The sequence below is a fragment of the Leptodactylus fuscus genome, chromosome 4 (genome assembly GCF_031893055.1).
Source record: "Leptodactylus fuscus isolate aLepFus1 chromosome 4, aLepFus1.hap2, whole genome shotgun sequence".
Taxonomy (NCBI): domain Eukaryota; kingdom Metazoa; phylum Chordata; class Amphibia; order Anura; family Leptodactylidae; genus Leptodactylus; species Leptodactylus fuscus.
In genome coordinates this window covers 219,726,311-219,750,285 of record NC_134268.1, presented here as the reverse complement: position 1 = coordinate 219,750,285, position 23,975 = coordinate 219,726,311, and the positions used below count along the sequence as shown (strand labels likewise).

The following is a 23,975-nucleotide window of genomic DNA, read 5'->3' as shown; positions in this document are numbered from 1 at the left end:
CCTCCTATGTACAAGAATATAACTACTATAATACTGCCCCTATGTACAAGAATATAACTACTATAATACTACTCCTATGTACAAGAATATAACTACTATAATACTGCCCCCTATGTACAAGAATATAACTACTCTAATACTACTCCTATGTACAAGAATATAACTACTATAATACTACTCCTATGTACAAGAATATAACTACTATAATACTGCTCCTATGTACAAGAATATAATTACTATAATACTACTCCTATGTACAAGAATATAACTACTATAATACTGCCCCCTATGTACAAGAATATAACTACTATAATACTACTCCTATGTACAAGAATATAACTACTATAATACTACTCCTATGTACAAGAATATAACTACTATAATACTACCTCCTATGTACAAGAATATAACTACTATAATACTGCTCCTATGTACAAGAATATAACTACTATAATACTACTCCTATGTACAAGAATATAACTACTATAATACTGCCCCCTATGTACAAGAATATAACTACTATAATACTACCTCATATGTACAAGAATACAACTACTATAATACTACTCCTATGTACAAGAATATAACTACTATAATACTGCTCCTATGTACAAGAATATAACTACTATAATACTACTCCTATGTACAAGAATATGACTACTATAATACTACTCCTATGTACAAGAATATAACTGCTATAATACTGCTCCTATGTACAAGAATATAACTACTATAATACTACCTCATATGTACAAGAATATAACTACTATAATACTGCCCCCTATGTACAAGAATATAACTACTATAATACTACTCCTATGTACAAGAATATAACTACTATAATACTACCTCATATGTACAAGAATATAACTACTATAATACTGCTCCTATGTACAAGAATATAACTACTATAATACTGCCCCCTAAGTACAAGAATATAACTACTATAATACTACTCCTATGTACAAGAATATAACTACTATAATACTACTCCTATGTACAAGAATATAACTACTATAATACTGCTCCTATGTACAAGAATATAACTACTATAATACTGCCCCTATGTACAAGAATATAACTACTATAATACTACCTCCTATGTACAAGTATATAACTACTATAATACTACTCCTATGTACAAGAATATAACTACTATAATACTGCCTCCTATGTACAAGAATATAACTACTATAATACTACTCCTATGTACAAGAATATAACTACTGTAATACTACTCCTATGTACAAGAATATAACTACTATAATACTACCTCCTATGTACAAGAATATAACTACTATAATACTACTCCTATGTACAAGAATATAACTACTATAATACTGCTCCTATGTACAAGAATATAACTACTATAATACTACTCCTATGTACAAGAATATAACTACTATAATACTACTCCTATGTACAAGAATATAACTACTATAATACTGCTCCCTATGTACAAGAATATAACTACTATAATACTACTCCTATGTACAAGAATATAACTACTATAATACTACCTCATATGTACAAGAATATAACTGCTATAATACTACCTCATATGTACAAGAATATAACTACTATAATACTACTCCTATGTACAAGAATATAACTACTATAATACTGCTCCTATGTACAAGAATATAACTACTATAATACTACTCCTATGTACAAGAATATAACTACTATAATACTGCCCCCTATGTACAAGAATATAACTACTATAATACTACTCCTATGTACAAGAATATAACTACTATAATACTACTCCTATGTACAAGAATATAACTACTATAATACTACCTCCTATGTACAAGAATATAACTACTATAATACTGCTCCTATGTACAAGAATATAACTACTATAATACTACTCCTATGTACAAGAATATAACTACTATAATACTGCCCCCTATGTACAAGAATATAACTACTATAATACTACCTCATATGTACAAGAATATAACTACTATAATACTACTCCTATGTACAAGAATATAACTACTATAATACTGCTCCTATGTACAAGAATATAACTACTATAATACTACTCCTATGTACAAGAATATGACTACTATAATACTACTCCTATGTACAAGAATATAACTGCTATAATACTGCTCCTATGTACAAGAATATAACTACTATAATACTACTCCTATGTACAAGAATATAACTACTATAATACTGCCCCCTATGTACAAGAATATAACTACTATAATACTACTCCTATGTACAAGAATATAACTACTATAATACTACCTCATATGTACAAGAATATAACTACTATAATACTGCTCCTATGTACAAGAATATAACTACTATAATACTACTCCTATGTACAAGAATATAACTACTATAATACTGCCCCCTATGTACAAGAATATAACTACTATAATACTACCTCATATGTACAAGAATATAACTACTATAATACTACTCCTATGTACAAGAATATAACTACTATAATACTGCTCCTATGTACAAGAATATAACTACTATAATACTACTCCTATGTACAAGAATATGACTACTATAATACTACTCCTATGTACAAGAATATAACTGCTATAATACTGCTCCTATGTACAAGAATATAACTACTATAATACTACTCCTATGTACAAGAATATAACTACTATAATACTGCCCCCTATGTACAAGAATATAACTACTATAATACTACTCCTATGTACAAGAATATAACTACTATAATACTACCTCATATGTACAAGAATATAACTACTATAATACTGCTCCTATGTACAAGAATATAACTACTATAATACTGCCCCCTATGTACAAGAATATAACTACTATAATACTACTCCTATGTACAAGAATATAACTACTATAATACTGCTCCTATGTACAAGAATATAACTACTATAATACTGCTCCTATGTACAAGAATATAACTACTATAATACTGCCTCCTATGTACAAGAATATAACTACTATAATACTGCCTCCTCTGTACAAGAATATAACTACTATAATACTGCCCCCTATGTACAAGAATATAACTACTATAATACTACTCCTATGTACAAGAATATAACTACTATAATACTACTCCTATGTACAAGAATATAACTACTATAATACTGCTCCTATGTACAAGAATATAACTACTATAATACTGCTACTATGTACAAGAATATAACTACTATAATACTACTCCTATGTACAGGAATATAACTACTATAATACTACTCCTATGTACAAGAATATAACTACTATAATACTGCTCCTATGTACAAGAATATAATTACTATAATACTACTCCTATGTACAAGAATATAACTACTATAATACTGCCCCCTATGTACAAGAATATAACTACTATAATACTACTCCTATGTACAAGAATATAACTACTATAATACTACTCCTATGTACAAGAATATAACTACTATAATACTACCTCCTATGTACAAGAATATAACTACTATAATACTGCTCCTATGTACAAGAATATAACTACTATAATACTACTCCTATGTACAAGAATATAACTACTATAATACTGCCCCCTATGTACAAGAATATAACTACTATAATACTACCTCATATGTACAAGAATACAACTACTATAATACTACTCCTATGTACAAGAATATAACTACTATAATACTGCTCCTATGTACAAGAATATAACTACTATAATACTACTCCTATGTACAAGAATATGACTACTATAATACTACTCCTATGTACAAGAATATAACTGCTATAATACTGCTCCTATGTACAAGAATATAACTACTATAATACTACCTCATATGTACAAGAATATAACTACTATAATACTGCCCCCTATGTACAAGAATATAACTACTATAATACTACTCCTATGTACAAGAATATAACTACTATAATACTACCTCATATGTACAAGAATATAACTACTATAATACTGCTCCTATGTACAAGAATATAACTACTATAATACTGCCCCCTAAGTACAAGAATATAACTACTATAATACTACTCCTATGTACAAGAATATAACTACTATAATACTACTCCTATGTACAAGAATATAACTACTATAATACTGCTCCTATGTACAAGAATATAACTACTATAATACTGCCCCTATGTACAAGAATATAACTACTATAATACTACCTCCTATGTACAAGTATATAACTACTATAATACTACTCCTATGTACAAGAATATAACTACTATAATACTGCCTCCTATGTACAAGAATATAACTACTATAATACTACTCCTATGTACAAGAATATAACTACTGTAATACTACTCCTATGTACAAGAATATAACTACTATAATACTACCTCCTATGTACAAGAATATAACTACTATAATACTACTCCTATGTACAAGAATATAACTACTATAATACTGCTCCTATGTACAAGAATATAACTACTATAATACTACTCCTATGTACAAGAATATAACTACTATAATACTACTCCTATGTACAAGAATATAACTACTATAATACTGCTCCCTATGTACAAGAATATAACTACTATAATACTACTCCTATGTACAAGAATATAACTACTATAATACTACCTCATATGTACAAGAATATAACTGCTATAATACTACCTCATATGTACAAGAATATAACTACTATAATACTACTCCTATGTACAAGAATATAACTACTATAATACTGCTCCTATGTACAAGAATATAACTACTATAATACTACTCCTATGTACAAGAATATAACTACTATAATACTGCCCCCTATGTACAAGAATATAACTACTATAATACTACTCCTATGTACAAGAATATAACTACTATAATACTACTCCTATGTACAAGAATATAACTACTATAATACTACCTCCTATGTACAAGAATATAACTACTATAATACTGCTCCTATGTACAAGAATATAACTACTATAATACTACTCCTATGTACAAGAATATAACTACTATAATACTGCCCCCTATGTACAAGAATATAACTACTATAATACTACCTCATATGTACAAGAATATAACTACTATAATACTACTCCTATGTACAAGAATATAACTACTATAATACTGCTCCTATGTACAAGAATATAACTACTATAATACTACTCCTATGTACAAGAATATGACTACTATAATACTACTCCTATGTACAAGAATATAACTGCTATAATACTGCTCCTATGTACAAGAATATAACTACTATAATACTACTCCTATGTACAAGAATATAACTACTATAATACTGCCCCCTATGTACAAGAATATAACTACTATAATACTACTCCTATGTACAAGAATATAACTACTATAATACTACCTCATATGTACAAGAATATAACTACTATAATACTGCTCCTATGTACAAGAATATAACTACTATAATACTACTCCTATGTACAAGAATATAACTACTATAATACTGCCCCCTATGTACAAGAATATAACTACTATAATACTACCTCATATGTACAAGAATATAACTACTATAATACTACTCCTATGTACAAGAATATAACTACTATAATACTGCTCCTATGTACAAGAATATAACTACTATAATACTACTCCTATGTACAAGAATATGACTACTATAATACTACTCCTATGTACAAGAATATAACTGCTATAATACTGCTCCTATGTACAAGAATATAACTACTATAATACTACTCCTATGTACAAGAATATAACTACTATAATACTGCCCCCTATGTACAAGAATATAACTACTATAATACTACTCCTATGTACAAGAATATAACTACTATAATACTACCTCATATGTACAAGAATATAACTACTATAATACTGCTCCTATGTACAAGAATATAACTACTATAATACTGCCCCCTATGTACAAGAATATAACTACTATAATACTACTCCTATGTACAAGAATATAACTACTATAATACTGCTCCTATGTACAAGAATATAACTACTATAATACTGCTCCTATGTACAAGAATATAACTACTATAATACTGCCTCCTATGTACAAGAATATAACTACTATAATACTGCCTCCTCTGTACAAGAATATAACTACTATAATACTGCCCCCTATGTACAAGAATATAACTACTATAATACTACTCCTATGTACAAGAATATAACTACTATAATACTACTCCTATGTACAAGAATATAACTACTATAATACTGCTCCTATGTACAAGAATATAACTACTATAATACTGCTACTATGTACAAGAATATAACTACTATAATACTACTCCTATGTACAGGAATATAACTACTATAATACTACTCCTATGTACAAGAATATAACTACTATAATACTGCCTCCTATGTACAAGAATATAACTACTATAATACTATTCCTATGTACAAGAATATAACTACTATAATACTACTCCTATGTACAAGAATATAACTACTATAATACTACCTCCTATGTACAAGAATATAACTACTATAATACTGCTCCTATATACAAGAATATAACTATTATAATACTACCTCCTATGTACAAGAATATAACTACTATAATACTGCTCCTATATACAAGAATATAACTATTATAATACTACCTCCTATGTACAAGAATATAACTACTATAATACTGCTCCTATGTACAAGAATATAACTACTATAATACTGCCCCCTATGTACAAGAATATAACTACTATAATACTGCTCCTATGTACAAGAATATAACTACTATAATACTGCTCCTATGTACAAGAATATAACTACTACAATACTGCTCCTATGTACAAGAATATAACTACTATAATACTGCTCCTATGTACAAGAATATAACTATTATAATACTACCTCCTATATACAAGTATATAACCACTATACCAGACAATAATATATAGAGTTCTGTTCTTGTAGAGTTTGTTCCTTTGTACTTATTAGACAAGTTGTTCTTTCTGATGTTCGTTGCGATGATAAAACATCGATAATATAAATGTAACTTGTATAAAAATAACACAATTTCCCAATCGATAATCTCAGAGCTTGGGGGAAGTTTTCCTTTTGCCGCTCATTAATCAGGTACTATTAGTAAAATCTACCTTAATGTTCCCGATTTCCCAATATGTGGCCCGGGGCCCCCATGCTGTGTCATTATATTGTCCTCCAATAATCAGTGCAATAATGTTGTGAAAATTGTAGAGTTCGGCAATGGGTCGGGGGACTCCCGCCTCGCGCTGCACCATAACTGTTCCATATCGCCCCATGCAGGGCAGTGGGGGTTCATTATGTGGCCCCTCTTAGCTCTCGGGCTCCACTTCCAATTATCAGGGGCTGCAAAAATATCAAGGAGTCCCCTGTAGATCTTAGCGTGCGACCATTGCTCCACATTGATTTGTTTTATTTCTTAGATTTTTGTTTTTTGCTTTCTTCTCCGCTCTCGTCTCGTTTGTTGCTGTTCCCACATTCCTCACTTAAGTGTTTGCTTTAATTCTGCTCCGTTTTAATTCTGTTTGACATTCACTTAATTTCTAGAACTATCCATCATTAGCAAATGCTTAAGAACGTTGTGGTATTCGTGCGCGACTGTCGTCAGCAGTTTTGCCTCTTTTCCATATGTATTGGCCATTATGGGGTTTTCAAGTATGAAGTTGCTTTAACCCTCAGTGACCACTAAGTTGTAGATATGGGATTGGATGTGCTGAACTGGATGGCAAAATCCTTGAGCACAGCACTAGCGGCAGACCTCATGGCTCCCCTACCCCACTGCGAATTCTGTGACCGACCCCCGTAATATCTGATGTGATGTCTAAGACTACGTGAAGCTGAAATCTATAAAGCTTTTTATTGTTGTATGTCTTGCTGCGAGAATGTGGAGTGTGCTCAAGGTGCTTGAGGGAGCGAAGAAGAACTTTAGGGAACTGGTGGAGTCTGATGGAATTGGGAGGTGCTTGAAAGAACTGGGGGGAGCCCATGGGAACTGGGAGGTGCTTGGTGGAACTTTGAGGAACCTCATGGAACTGGGAGGTGCTTGGTGGAACTTTGAGGAACCTCATGGAACTGGGAGGTGCTTGGTGGAACTTTGAGGAACCTCATGGAACTGGGAGGTGCTTGGTGGAACTTTGAGGAACCTCATGGAACTGGGAGGTGCTTGGTAGAACTTTAAGGAACCTCATGGAACTGGGAGGTGCTTGGTGGAACTTTGAGGAACCTCATGGAACTGGGAGGTGCTTGGTGGAACTTTGAGGAACCTCATGGAACTGGGAGGTGCTTGGTGGAATTGGCAAGAGCCTGAGGCAACTGGTAGGTACTTTAGGGAACTGGTAGGAGCCTGGAGGAACTTTGAGGAACCTCATGGAACTGGGAGGTGTTTGAGGGTGCTATTAGGAACATGAGGGACCTGGATGATGGTCGAGAGATCTGGGAGGAGTCTGAAGAATTTGATAGGCGCTGCAGGATACTGGGAGGAGCCTGAGGGTATTGGTAGGAGCTTAAGGGAATTGATAGGTGCTTGAGGTAACTGAGAGGAACTTGAGGGGACTTGATGGATCTTGAGGGAACCCACAGGTGCCTGAGGCAACTTGGGGTGGTGGTCTTTGGTCACAAGTCTCTTTTGCTTTTTTCTGATCTGACCCTATGCGGACAGATAGAATTGGATCCATCCTGCTGCTTAATCCGTTCCTGAGGGAGTTGCCATCAAGCAACGGTGTTGGGCTGTGAGCGCAACCCCCACCTGTGGACGTCGGCCCTCATACCATCCTAATGGACTTGGTTGCTAACCGTTGGTGCAGACACATGCACATTTGTGGCCTGCTGGAGGTCATTTTGCAGGGTTCTGGCTGTGCTCCTCCTGCTCCTCCTTGCACAAAGGCGGAGGTAGTGGTCCTGCTGCTGGGTTATTGTCCTCCTACAGCCCCGTCCATGTCTCCTGGTGTACTGGCCTGTCTCCTGGTAGCACCTCTGGCGTGTCACCTTGCACCACAGACTGTCCAGGAGTAGGCAGATGCTTTAGTCCAGGTCTGGGAGAAGATCCCTAAGTACCTAATTCTGACCATATACAATGGAATGGCTGTCACGTGAGCGCTGCTCCTTGTCTTATTAATTGCAGGAAAGTTCCCATTGCTGTTCATCTTGTAGTATCGGCCACCGGGGACAGACATCACTGGAATCCACATTGGGCATCCTACCACTAGACACTTAGGACTAAGGAGCCCGGGGACTGAATTTGTTGTTACACCCTTGAATGTCCTGCCTAATCTCATAGGAAGCCCCTGTACTGATTCTTCCTGGGTTGGGGGATATTGTGCTGTCTGTGCCCACGCCTGGCACTCTAGAACAGGTTTTGTGCCGCGGCTCGGATCCTGAGCAGCTCTTCTCTTTCCTATTATAGTAATCGAATCCAGGGCCGGGCCGTGATAATCCAGTTAAGGTGAGGAGATAATTTGGTTTCCATTCTCTGACTGCAGCCATGATGTATTTAGGACTCTATACTTACTTGTGTGTTTCCTCTTTAACACACTTGGTATCTTCTCTATCTTATGTCGGGATGTTTTTGGCAGGGATCACTGGGGAGGGATTTGTGCTCTTTGCATGTGAGAGCTGCGCCAGTATTAGTCAATGGACATGGCTATGGTTTTTGGCAGAGCTCGGCAGGGAGGTTGTTCCTGCCGCCATCTTGGAGAACTGAGCCCAGATCTTCTGTGGATGTTGCTTGCTCCAATCTGTCTGTCTCTTCAGGTCATCCCAGACAGACTGGAGGATGATGAGATCAGGGCTAAACCTTTGCACAGCACTGTATATGACATGTATGCAGCAGTAATGATACAAACAGAGGGGGGGGCACATACTTTTCTAGAGCACAGTTAGAATCTTGCAATCTGCACAGTTTTTGGGGAATGTTCTCCCTGTAATGTTTCTCCCATGTGGTGTGAAGAACGTTCCCTCCTCCTTCCCGCTGACAAGCTATTGTCTTGTATGAGTAGACTTAAGAAGTGTGACGGCCCCTGGGAGACTTGTCACATTACATGGGGAGGGGTCCGCACGCCGCAGCGCTACATGAAGGGCTCTGTCACATCAATATTTGGAGAATTGCCATGTAAGAACATGTTCAGGACCCGGTGATGAAAATTAGGTAGAAGACAGAATGGTCTGGGGTCACCTCTGATACCCATAGGGCAGCCTTTGTAGTCATCACCCAGCTTTCCTAGAAACAGATAGGTTCGGAATGATTTGTATCTGACAGAAGATGAAGACTGTTATTATTGATACTGTCGCCACTTGTTCTCCTTTCTCTGCTACGGTGATTTTTCTTGACACTATATAGAATTACTATGTGGGCAGTATATGAGATTGTAATATGGGCATCGTATGGAATGATCATTCAGGTAGTATATGGTATTAGTGCACTATATGGAATTATTATATGGGCATTGTATAGAATAATCATTTCAAAAGACTGTGAAATGACAGTGTATGTCCTATATATACTCGGTACTAGAGATGAGCGAACACTAAAATGTTCGAGGTTCGAAATTCGATTCGAACAGCCGCTCAATGTTCGTGTGTTCGAATGGGTTTCGAACCCCATTATAGTCTATGGGGAACATAAACTCGTTAAGGGGGAAACCCAAATTCGTGTCTGGAGGGTCACCAAGTCCACTATGACACCCCAGGAAATGATACCAACACACTGGAATGACACTGGGACAGCAGGGGAAGCATGTCTGGGGGCATAAAAGTCACTTTATTTCATGGAAATCCCTGTCAGTTTGCGATTTTCGCAAGCTAACTTTTCCCCATAGAAATGCATTGGCCAGTGCTGATTGGCCAGAGTACGGAACTCGACCAATCAGCGCTGGCTCTGCTGGAGGAGGCGGAGTCTAAGATCGCTCCACACCAGTCTCCATTCAGGTCCGACCTTAGACTCCGCCTCCTCCGGCAGAGCCAGCGCTGATTGGCCGAAGGCTGGCCAATGCATTCCTATGCGAATGCAGACTTAGCAGTGCTGAGTCAGTTTTGCTCAACTACACATCTGATGCACACTCGGCACTGCTACATCAGATGTAGCAATCTGATGTAGCAGAGCCGAGGGTGCACTAGAACCCCTGTGCAAACTCAGTTCACGCTAATAGAATGCATTGGCCAGCGCTGATTGGCCAATGCATTCTATTAGCCCGATGAAGTAGAGCTGAATGTGTGTGCTAAGCACACACATTCAGCACTGCTTCATCACGCCAATACAATGCATTAGCCAGTGCTGATTGGCCAGAGTACGGAATTCGGCCAATCAGCGCTGGCCAATGCATTCTATTAGCCCGATGAAGTAGAGCTGAATGTGTGTGCTAAGCACACACATTCAGCACTGCTTCATCAAGCCAATACAATGCATTAGCCAGTGCTGATTGGCCAGAGTACGGAATTCGGCCAATCAGCGCTGGCCAATGCATTCTATTAGCCCGATGAAGTAGAGCTGAATGTGTGTGCTAAGCACACACATTCAGCACTGCTTCATCAAGCCAATACAATGCATTAGCCAGTGCTGATTGGCCAGAGTACGGAATTCGGCCAATCAGCGCTGGCTCTGCTGGAGGAGGCGGAGTCTAAGGTCGGACCTGAATGGAGACTGGTGTGGAGCGATCTTAGACTCCGCCTCCTCCAGCAGAGCCAGCGCTGATTGGCCGAATTCCGTACTCTGGCCAATCAGCACTGGCTAATGCATTGTATTGGCGTGATGAAGCAGTGCTGAATGTGTGTGCTTAGCACACACATTCAGCTCTACTTCATCGGGCTAATAGAATGCATTGGCCAGCGCTGATTGGCCGAATTCCGTACTCTGGCCAATCAGTGCTGGCCAATGCATTCTATTAGCTTGATGAAGCAGAGTGTGCACAAGGGTTCAAGCGCACCCTCGGCTCTGATGTAGCAGAGCCGAGGCTGCACAAGGGTTCAAGCGCACCCTCGGCTCTGATGTAGGAGAGCCGAGGGTGCACTTGAACCCTTGTGCAGCCTCGGCTCTGCTACATCAGAGCCGAGGGTGCGCTTGAACCCTTGTGCACACTCTGCTTCATCAAGCTAATAGAATGCATTGGCCAGCGCTGATTGGCCAATGTATTCTATTAGCCTGATGAAGTAGAGCTGAATGTGTGTGCTAAGCACACACATTCAGCTCTACTTCATCGGGCTAATAGAATGCATTGGCCAGCGCTGATTGGCCAGAGTACGGAACTCGACCAATCAGCGCTGGCTCTGCTGGAGGAGGCGGAGTCTAAGATCGCTCCACACCAGTCTCCATTCAGGTCCGACCTTAGACTCCGCCTCCTCCAGCAGAGCCAGCGCTGATTGGCCGAATTCCGTACTCTGGCCAATCAGCACTGGCTAATGCATTGTATTGGCGTGATGAAGCAGTGCTGAATGTGTGTGCTTAGCACACACATTCAGCTCTACTTCATCGGGCTAATAGAATGCATTGGCCAATCAGCGCTGGCCAATGCATTCTATTAGCGTGAACTGAGTTTGCACAGGGGTTCTAGTGCACCCTCGGCTCTGCTACATCAGATTGCTACATCTGATGTAGCAGTGCCGAGTGTGCATCAGATGTGTAGTTGAGCAAAACTGACTCAGCACTGCTAAGTCTCTGCATTCGCATAGGAATGCATTGGCCAGCCTTCGGCCAATCAGCGCTGGCTCTGCCGGAGGAGGCGGAGTCTAAGGTCGGACCTGAATGGAGACTGGTGTGGAGCGATCTTAGACTCCGCCTCCTCCAGCAGAGCCAGCGCTGATTGGTCGAGTTCCGTACTCTGGCCAATCAGCGCTGGCCAATGCATTCTATTAGCCCGATGAAGTAGAGCTGAATGTGTGTGCTTAGCACACACATTCAGCTCTACTTCATCAGGCTAATAGAATACATTGGCCAATCAGCGCTGGCCAATGCATTCTATTAGCTTGATGAAGCAGAGTGTGCACAAGGGTTTAAGTGCACCCTCGGCTCTCCTACATCAGAGCCGAGGGTGCGCTTGAACCCTTGTGCAGCCTCGGCTCTGCTACATCAGAGCCGAGGGTGCGCTTGAACCCTTGTGCACACTCTGCTTCATCAAGCTAATAGAATGCATTGGCCAGCACTGATTGGCCAGAGTACGGAATTCGGCCAATCAGCGCTGGCCAATGCATCCCTATGGGAAAAAGTTTATCTCACAAAAATCACAATTACACACCCGATAGAGCCCCAAAAAGTTATTTTTAATAACATTCCCCCCTAAATAAAGGTTATCCCTAGCTATCCCTGCCTGTACAGCTATCCCTGTCTCATAGTCACAAAGTTCACATTCTCATATGACCCGGATTTGAAATCCACTATTCGTCTAAAATGGAGGTCACCTGATTTCGGCAGCCAATGACTTTTTCCAATTTTTTTCAATGCCCCCAGTGTCGTAGTTCCTGTCCCACCTACCCTGCGCTGTTATTGGTGCAAAAAAGGCGCCAGGGAAGGTGGGAGGGGAATCGAATTTTGGCGCACTTTACCACGTGGTGTTCGATTCGATTCGAACATGGCGAACACCCTGATATCCGATCGAACATGTGTTCGATAGAACACTGTTCGCTCATCTCTACTCGGTACCTATATTGTCATATATATATATATATATATATATATATATATATATATTTATCATTTGGATCCTCTATAATGGATTCACTACATGTCATTATAATTTGTAGCCCTCTATGGACACACCGTCAGGTACTATATAATATTATTTCGGCACTATGTGGAATTATCATTGTAGCAACATGTAGAATTCTAATTTAGATACTATGTGGCGATATCATGCGGACGCTATATGAAAGTATCTTAGAGACGGAGATAAAGTTACCATTCGCTACACTCTAGAATTATTATTTGGGTACTATATGGCGATAGCATTTCAGGACTATACGGAACACTGCAGGGTCTGACTACACAAGGACGGTTTGTAGTCTGTTAGTATGGAGACAGATGGCTCTGTATGGACCTTGTATACCCAAAACAGAGGGAAATTTTTAAGCAAAACTATTTGCAGAGTTACTTTATTTTTTATTTTAGACCATTCGAACATTAAAACATGAAAGTATTTAAAGATTCTAAAGTAAAAAGGTTACGTTACTGCGTTCTGCCCCAGAATTTAAGAGAAGTCAGTTCCTAGGGGTCCTCCTGGCAATATATAACCTTTACAACAAGCAGGGCTCGGATATTGATCTTTTATCATCCCAAGCCCAAGAAGACTCTGGAGACTCCATCAGATTGCTATGACATCATCCGCATACTAATGGCAAGATTCAGGGAAGGTCTGAGGATGTCATCCTAAACTTAGACCTGTACTTTATACACGTTATATATGAAAGCAGAGCTCCAAGTATATAAGACCCTCCCCCAACTCATGACATTGTCATCACAAATAATGCATATAGACCCCTCTATCACACCTCAAGAATGAATGCAGACCCAAGACCAGACACCCGAAATACAGACCCTAAACCCCCCAGACAAACAGAGAAGAGAGTTCAGAAAACATAGCAAATTCCCCAGACCTCCTACATTAAAACGAAATTAATAAGACCCCCCAAATCAATCCCGTACATAAATACAAACCCCAGACCCCCAAAACTAATACAGACACCAGACCCCTAAACTAATACAGAACCCAGACCAGACCCCTAAACTAATACAGACCCCAGACCAGACCCCTAAACTAATACAGACCCCAGACCAGACCTCTAAACTAATACAGACCCCAGACCAGACCCCTAAACTAATACAGACCCCAGACCAGACCCCTAAACTAATACAGACCCCAGACCAGACCTCTAAACTAATACAGACCCCAGACCAGACCCCTAAACTAATACAGACACCAGACCTCTAAACTAATACAGACCCCAGACCAGACCTCTAAACTAATACAGACCCCAGACCAGACCCCTAAACTAATACAGACCCCAGACCAGACCTCTAAACTAATACACACCCCAGACCAGACCTCTAAACTAATACAGACCCCAGACCAGACCCCTAAACTAATACAGACCCCAGACCAGACCCCTAAACTAATACAGACCCCAGACCGGACCCCTAAACTAATAAAGACCCCAGACCGGACCCCTAAACTAATACAGACCCCAGACCAGACCCCTAAACTAATACAGACCCCAGACCCCTAAACTAATACAGACCCCAGACCAGACCCCTAAACTAATACAGACCCCAGACCAGACCCCTAAACTAATACAGACCACAGACCAGACCCCTAAACTAATACAGACCCCAGACCAGACCCCTAAACTAATACAGACCCCAGACCAGACCCCTAAACTAATACAGACTCCAGACCGGACCCCTAAACTAATACAGACCCCAGACCGGACCCCTAAACTAATAAAGACCCCAGACCGGACCCCTAAACTAATACAGACCCCAGACCAGACCCCTAAACTAATACAGACCCCAGACCAGACCCCTAAACTAATACAGACCACAGACCAGACCCCTAAACTAATACAGACCCCAGACCAGACCCCTAAACTAATACAGACCACAGACCAGACCCCTAAACTAATACAGACCCCAGACCAGACCCCTAAACTAATACAGACCCCAGACCAGACCCCTAAACTAATACAGACCCCAGACCAGACCCCTAAACTAATACAGACCTCAGACCAGACCCCTAAACTAATACAGACCCCAGACCAGACCCCTAAACTAATACAGACCCCAGACCAGACCCCTAAACTAATACAGACCCCAGACCAGACCCCTAAACTAATACAGACCCCAGACCAGACCCCTAAACTAATACAGACCCCAGACCAGACCCCTAAACTAATACAGACCCCAGACAAACCCCCCTAAGCTGGGACCCGGTTGTAACTTCATTATATTATCATCACTATGGCTGGACTTGCATTTGTCAACAGAATTACACTGCAGAGGAATATGTACAAGTCCCCGAGCCGCAGCCGCCACGCTTGTCCTTAGAAGTGAGTCAGCAGCTGCTATTTGTAGCTCCTCTAGAGGGTGCCGAGGATTAGAGGAAGGGGCTCTCTAAGATTCAATAAGATGATGCTGGAAAATGTGCTCCAAATATCTGCTCAGAGACGAGAAACCATAATGTGACTGTAAGAGAAGTGAAAAATTATACAAAAATAACTAAAATATCTCTCTAAATTGTTTAGATATTATTAAAATCTCCAAACATCCTTCATCTTCTATCTCCTATCTATCTATCTATCTATCTATCTATCTATCTATCTATCTATCTATCTATCTATCTCCTATCTATCTATCTATCTATCTATCTATCTATCTATCTCCTATCTATCTATCTATCTATCTATCTATCTATCTATCTATCTCCTATCTATCTATCTCCTATCTATCTATCTATCTATCTATCTATCTATCTATCTCCTATCTATCTATCTATCTATCTATCTATCTCCTATCTATCTATCTATCTATCTATCTATCTATCTATCTATCTATCTCTCCATCTCACACCTAACACTTCGCTGCGTCCTGTAGGTTACCACTTTGCGTCTTGATTGTTGTGTTATAAACAACAACCTGTTATGTAGGAGCGATGGATAAATCCGGAGGTGACATTTGTAGAAGGTTATTTGTTTCCGGTCCTCACAAGTAGCATTAAATTGGATGAAATTCTCCTTCCTGCGGCTGCGGTTCAGTCTGCGTGACATCTCGCTCATGATCAGTCAGTGTGGACAGCTTTTATAACTTGGCAGCAGAAATGCTCCACTTACAGAACAAGCAGCGCTACAATCCAGAATTAATAAGATTTCTCCTGTCTAGCGGCTCCACGACCTCCACGGGGAACCCGGGAACTTTTAATGGGATCTAGAACTTTTATCAACCCTATTTAATTAACTGGAGTAGACAAGGTCTCCACATCCAATGCCACCTACAGAGGTCCTTGTGCCAACCGCTTGTCACTTCTTCTCTGCCCAACTTTATTAAAGTCTGTCTCGCCACTGTCCCACAGCTTAAAACTGAGCCCCTGCTTAGGTGAGGTCTGCTATCACAAAGACCTCCCCAAAACATACATAGATCATTGTGCTGGATCATACAGAGAACTGTGCAGCTGGACAGGTATGACGCCACAGTCCTCACTATCCCTCCTTGCTCTCAGTTGAATGATCAGTGCAGAGGGAAAAACAAAGCTGAACTATCAAGTGTCTACAGCTAGGAAGGTACAGTAGTGTGAGTGCGGCAGTAGGAGGCAGCCATTATAGAGGGGGTAGTATAAGAGAGACAGAGGTCATAGGGAGCAGACTGTGTGTAATGGGGGGACATAGGGAGCAGTCTGTGTGTAATGGAGGTCATAGGGAGCAGACTGTGTGTAATGGAGGTCATAGGGAGCAGACTGTGTGTAATGGAGGTCATAGGGAGCAGACTGTGTGTAATGGGGGGACATAGGGAGCAGACTGTGTGTAATGGAGGTCATAGGGAGCAGACTGTGTGTAATGGAGGTCATAGGGAGCAGTCTGTGTGTAATGGAGGTCATAGGGAGCAGTCTGTGTGTAATGGAGGTCATAGGGAGCAGACTGTGTGTAATGGAGGTCATAGGGAGCAGACTGTGTGTAATAGGGGGACATAGGGAGCAGTCTGTGTGTAATGGAGGTCATAGGGAGCAGACTGTGTGTAATGGGGGACATAGGGAGCAGTCTGTGTGTAATGGAGGTCATAGGGAGCAGACTGTGTGTAATGGAGGTCATAGGGAGCAGACTGTGTGTAATAGGGGGACATAGGGAGCAGTCTGTGTGTAATGGAGGTCATAGGGAGCAGACTGTGTGTAATGGAGGTCATAGGGAGCAGACTGTGTGTAATGGGGGACATAGGGAGCAGTTTGTGTGTAATGGAGGTCATAGGGAGCAGACTGTGTGTAATGGGGGGACATAGGGAGCAGACTGTGTGTAATGGGGGGACATAGGGAGCAGTCTGTGTGTAATGGAGGTCATAGGGAGCAGACTGTGTGTAATGGAGGTCATAGGGAGCAGACTGTGTGTAATGGGGGGACATAGGGAGCAGTCTGTGTGTAATGGAGGTCATAGGGAGCAGTCTGTGTGTAATGGAGGTCATAGGGAGCAGACTGTGTGTAATGGAGGTCATAGGGAGCAGACTGTGTGTAATGGAGGTCATAGGGAGCAGACTGTGTGTAATGGAGGTCATAGGGAGCAGACTGTGTGTAATGGAGGTCATAGGGAGCAGACTGTGTGTAATGGAGGTCATAGGGAGCAGACTGTGTGTAATGGAGGTCATAGGGAGCAGACTGTGTGTAATGGGGGACATAGGGAGCAGTTTGTGTGTAATGGGGGGACATAGGGAGCAGACTGTGTGTAATGGGGGAGACATAGGGAGCAGACTGTGTGTAATGGGGGAGACATAGGGAGCAGACTGTGTGTAATGGGGGACATAGGGAGCAGACTGTGTGTAATGGGGGGACATAGGGAGCAGACTGTGTGTAATGGGGGAGACATAGGGAGCAGACTGTGTGTAATGGGGGAACATAGGGAGCAGTCTGTGTGTAATGGGGGGACATAGGGAGCAGACTGTGTGTAATGGGGGGGACATAGGGAGCAGTCTGTGTGTAATGGGGGAGACATAGGGAGCAGTCTGTGTGTAATGGGAGAAAATAGGGAGCAGTCTGTGTGTAATGGGGGAACATAGCGAGCAGTCTGTGTAACAGAGGAATATAGGGGAGCAATCCTTCATAGATATGGGGGACCATGTGAGTAGTCTGTGAGAGAAGAGGGAAGGATGATGAGTAGTTTTGTGACAGTGGAAAAGGGAGCAGTCTGTGTGAGAGAGGAAGGTATAGGGTGTATTCTATGAGAGAAGGGGGGACCATGAAGAGCAGTCTGTGTTAGATGGGGAATGTGGAGAGTAGTCTGTCTGAGATGGAAGGTTGTAGAGAGCAGTCTGTATAAGATAGGGATGTGGAGAGCAGTCTGTGTGAGATAGGAGGATGTAGAGAGCAGTATGTCTGAGCTGGATGGTTGTGGAGAGCAGTCTGTATAAGGTGTGGATGTGGAGAGCAGTCTGTGTAAGATGGGGGATGTAGAGAGCAGTCTGTCTGAGCTGGAGGGCTGTGGAGAGCAGTCTGTATAAGATAGGGATGTGGAGAGCAGTCTGCGAGATGGGAATGTGGAAATCAGTCTGTGTGAGAAAGGGGGATGTGGAGAGTAGTCTGCGGAGGATTGGAGGATGAAGAGTGCAGTCTATGTAAGATTTGGAGATCTGGAGAACAGTCTGTGTAAGATGAGGATGTGGAGAGCAGTCTGTGTAAAATAAGGGGATGTAGAGAGCAGTCTGTGTAAGACTGGGGGATGTGGTGAGCAGTCTGTATAAAATGGGAATGTGGAGAGTTGTCTGTGTAAGATCTGGGGATATGGAGATCAGTCTGTGTGAGATGGTGATGTGGAGAACAGTCTGTGTAAGATAAGGGGATGTGGAGAACAGTCAGTGTAAGATGAGGATGTGTAGAGCAGTCTGTGTAAGATAAGGGGATGTGGAGAGCAGTCTGTGTAAGATGAGGGGATGTGGAGAGCAGTCTGTGTGAGATGGGGATGTGGAGAGCAGTCTGTGTAAGATAAGGGGATGTGGAGAGCAGTCTGTGTGAGATGGGGATGTGGAGAGCAGTCTGTGTGAGATGGGGATGTGGAGAGCAGTCTGTGTGAGATGGGGATGTGGAGAGCAGTCTGTGTAAGATGAGGATGTGGAGAGCAGTCTGTGTAAGATGAGGATGTGGAGAGCAGTCTGTGTAAGATGAGGATGTGGAGAGCAGTCTGTGTGAGATGGGGATGTGGAGAGCAGTCTGTGTGAGATGGGGATGTGGAGAGCAGTCTGTGTAAGATAAGGGGATGTGGAGAGCAGTCTGTGTAAGATGGGGATGTGGAGAGCAGTCTGTGTAAGATAAGGGGATGTGGAGAGCAGTCTGTGTGAGATGGGGATGTGGAGAGCAGTCTGTGTGAGATGGGGATGTGGAGAGCAGTCTGTGTGAGATGAGGATGTGTAGAGCAGTCTGTGTGAGATGGGGATGTGGAGAGCAGTCTGTGTAAGATGAGGATGTGGAGAGCAGTCTGTGTAAGATGAGGATGTGGAGAGCAGTCTGTGTGAGATGGGGATGTGGAGAGCAGTCTGTGTAAGATAAGGGGATGTGGAGAGCAGTCTGTGTGAGATGGGGATGTGGAGAGCAGTCTGTGTGAGATGAGGATGTGTAGAGCAGTCTGTGTGAGATGGGGATGTGGAGAGCAGTCTGTGTGAGATGGGGATGTGGAGAGCAGTCTGTGTAAGATAAGGGGATGTGGAGAGCAGTCTGTGTAAGATAAGGGGATGTGGAGAGCAGTCTGTGTGAGATGGGGATGTGGAGAGCAGTCTGTGTGAGATGAGGATGTGTAGAGCAGTCTGTGTGAGATGGGGATGTGGAGAGCAGTCTGTGTAAGATGAGGATGTGGAGAGCAGTCTGTGTAAGATAAGGGGATGTGGAGAGCAGTCTGTGTAAGATGGGGATGTGGAGAGCAGTCTGTGTAAGATAAGGGGATGTGGAGAACAGTCTGTGTGAGATGGGGATGTGGAGAGCAGTCTGTGTGAGATGAGGATGTGTAGAGCAGTCTGTGTGAGATGGGGATGTGGAGAGCAGTCTGTGTGAGATGGGGATGTGGAGAGCAGTCTGTGTAAGATAAGGGGATGTGGAGAGCAGTCTGTGTAAGATAAGGGGATGTGGAGAGCAGTCTGTGTAAGATGGGGATGTGGAGAGCAGTCTGTGTGAGATGGGGATGTGGAGAGCAGTCTGTGTGAGATGGGGATGTGGAGAGCAGTCTGTGTGAGATGGGGATGTGGAGAGCAGTCTGTGTGAGATGGGGATGTGGAGAGCAGTCTGTGTGAGAGGAGGAAGGTCTGTCCATTTTAGTTTCTGCCTTCATGTGAGTGGCCACTAGTCACCAGCAATGTCACATGAACCATTTCTATACCCTGGACCACCAGCGTTACTGATAACAATCCATTTACTAACCCACCAGAGATACAGACATGACTCCTTCCCTACTGTGTTGCCACTGATCTGTAGAAGGCGCCACACCCAAGGCCTCAACTTCTCTGCTCCACTACTAAAATGCAACAAAGGGCCTTCCAGTGGTTTTATTGTTCTGGCTGATCCGTGTAAGCCTGACATCCCCCTTCCCCCATACACCCATTAGATGCTTTGACTCTTATCTCTTTTATTTGGGGGCTTACTTTCCCTTATTGACTGCAGTCAAATCCCTTTAATGTGGCATCAAAAAATTCTGAATAAATTAATATTTCAATAAACCACTAATAATTGCAATCACCTAGACGACGTCTAACGTCCTGCTGCTATTACAGTGGCTGCCCACTAGATGGAGCACCAGGTGTATGACACCGCTCTATAACAGACGACGATCCCCTAAATAGGATTTGGACTCTTTTTTCGTATTTGATGAATTTTTATATCATTTAGCTTCAATATTTAGCTTCTCATTTTGGCCATTATTAGGGTTGGATTTGCAAAATTTCTCAGAATAATGAAATATTTGTGAAAGGCAAAAAAAAAAAAGATTTGTCTTGCGAGATATTAAAGGGACGGTGCACGATATAAACAGTACCGTGCAAAAGTTTAAGGCAGGCATGAAAAACATGCTGTGCAGTAAGAACACTTTCAGAACTAGAAGGGTTAATAGTTTATTATTGTCAATTACCAAGATGAAGTGGATGAATGAAAATCGTGGGTGGGAATGGCTTCAGACATGATAAGTGTTCTTATCTAGTGGGAGATACGGAATACCTTCTAAGGAATTCAATTTAAGAATTTACAGAGACCAGGATTTGGCTCCATGCAGATAATAGGCTGAATATATACACATTGTCTACTAGATTGTGCTGGGATTTCCAGCTATGAGAGGGAGGAGAGAGCTGCTGTATCCGACATATAAATTTACATGGTTACTTTACTGCCTCAGTGTGAATTTAGGGTATTGAATATTGATTTGAGGTTGTAGACTTGAAGATTTCCCTCTTGATCTTTGCTCTCACTGTCATAGATACAAAGTAAATAATTAAAAGGGGACCTTTCACCAACACCATCTCTTTTTGCTCTTTAATAGTCACCATTCTGCTGTTTCCGACGCAGTTGGAATTTTTTCTTCAGCCCCCACCGTTCTCAAGTAATCATTTCATTACTTTCACCACCGTTTATGCTTATTAGACTCCCTACAGTAAAGTGGGTGGTCCTAGACTACAAGTACAGGCCCCGCCCACCTCACCGTAGAGAGCTTAATAAGTATTGGATGGTAAAATTACCAGCACAGATTACTCAGGAACGGTGGGGGGTAGAGAAAAAATTCCAACTGTCCCCGAATCTGTGGAGAGGGGGCTATTAAGGGATGCAAAGAGTTGGATTTTGTAGATCAGGTGAAAAATCCCCTTTAAGAGCAGCATTCAAAATGATGGTTTAGATACTTTTGAATATATAATGACTAAAATAGAATTATTGAGACATTTTGCAATACCTTTGCTTTACTTACTATGAGCAGTTTAGAGAATGCAGCTTTGTGAGTGACTGGAGTAGGAGACACGATGTAACGACAACGCTGCGTTTGGAAAGTTGTTAAACTTTGTAAGTAGATTTAATTGGCAAAATATTAATAAAGCTGAAGAACGGCAGAAAAGTCCCAGTCTGCTCCCGCACCAATGCTCCACTAATAAATGTTATTACTAAGAGGTAGATTTTATGTAGCAGAAAAGATTATAAGAACCTGAGAAATCTCATTATTCCTCTCCCTCCTGATCCTCGGACGGCAGCAAAATAACAAAGACTCACAAAGGAAAAGAAAATGAAATCTCAGGAAAAAGCAGAAACAAAATTATCCTGAGCAGAAAGCGGAAAATACCCGAGAAAGCGCAGAAAAACAACAAGAACTAGAGCAGTGCCCTGTACCCCAAATATCAGTGTCCTGTACCCCAAGTATCATTGTCCTGTACCCCAAGTATCATTGTCCTGTACCCCAAATATCATTGTCCTGTACCCCAAATATCAGTGTCCTGTACCCCAAATATCAGTGTCCTGTACCCCAGATATCAGTGTCCTGTACCCCAAATATCAGTGTCCTGTACCCCAAATATCATTGTCCTGTACCCCAAATATCAGTGTCCTGTACCCCAGATATCAGTGTCCTGTACCCCAAATATCAGTGTCCTGTACCCCAAATATCAGTGTCCTGTACCCCAAATATCAGTGTCCTGTACCCCAAATATCAGTGTCCGGAACCCCAAGTATCAATCAGCCTGTCATTATCCTGTACCCCAAGTATCAGCCTGTCATTATCCTGTACCCCAAGTATCAGCCTGTCATTATCCTGTACCCCGAGTATCAGCCTGTCATTATCCTGTACCCCAAGTATCAGCCTGTCATTATCCTGTACCCCAAGTATCAGCCTGTCATTATCCTGTACCCCAAGTATCAGCCTGTCATTATCCTGTACCCCGAGTATCAGCCTGTCATTATCCTGTACCCCAAGTATCAGCCTGTCATTATCCTGTACCCCAAGTATCAGCCTGTCATTACCCTGTACCCCGAGTATCAGCCTGTCATTACCCTGTACCCCAAGTGTCAGCCTGTCATTATCCTGTACCCCAAGTATCAGCCTGTCACTATCCTGTACCCCAAGTGTCAGCCTGTCCTTATCCTGTACCCCAAGTGTCAGCCTGTCATTATCCTGTACCCCGAGTATCAGCCTGTCATTACCCTGTACCCCAAGTATCAGCCTGTCATTACCCTGTACCCCAAGTATCAGCCTGTCATTACCCTGTACCCCAAGTATCAGCCTGTCATTATCCCGTACCCCGAATATCAGCCTGTCATTATCCCGTACCCCGAGTATCAGCCTGTCATTATCCTGTACCCCAAGTATCAGCCTGTCATTATCCTGTACCCCAAGTATCAGCCTGTCATTATCCTGTACCCCAAGTATCAGCCTGTCATTA

At 41.5% G+C, this 23,975-nt stretch overlaps 1 protein-coding gene across 2 annotated transcripts in view; it reads left to right on the top strand.

Moving 5' to 3' along the window:
• Positions 1-23,975, top strand: part of CRHR2 (corticotropin releasing hormone receptor 2) — a 206,176-nt gene that overhangs the window by 114,729 nt on the left and 67,472 nt on the right. The window lies entirely within an intron of this gene.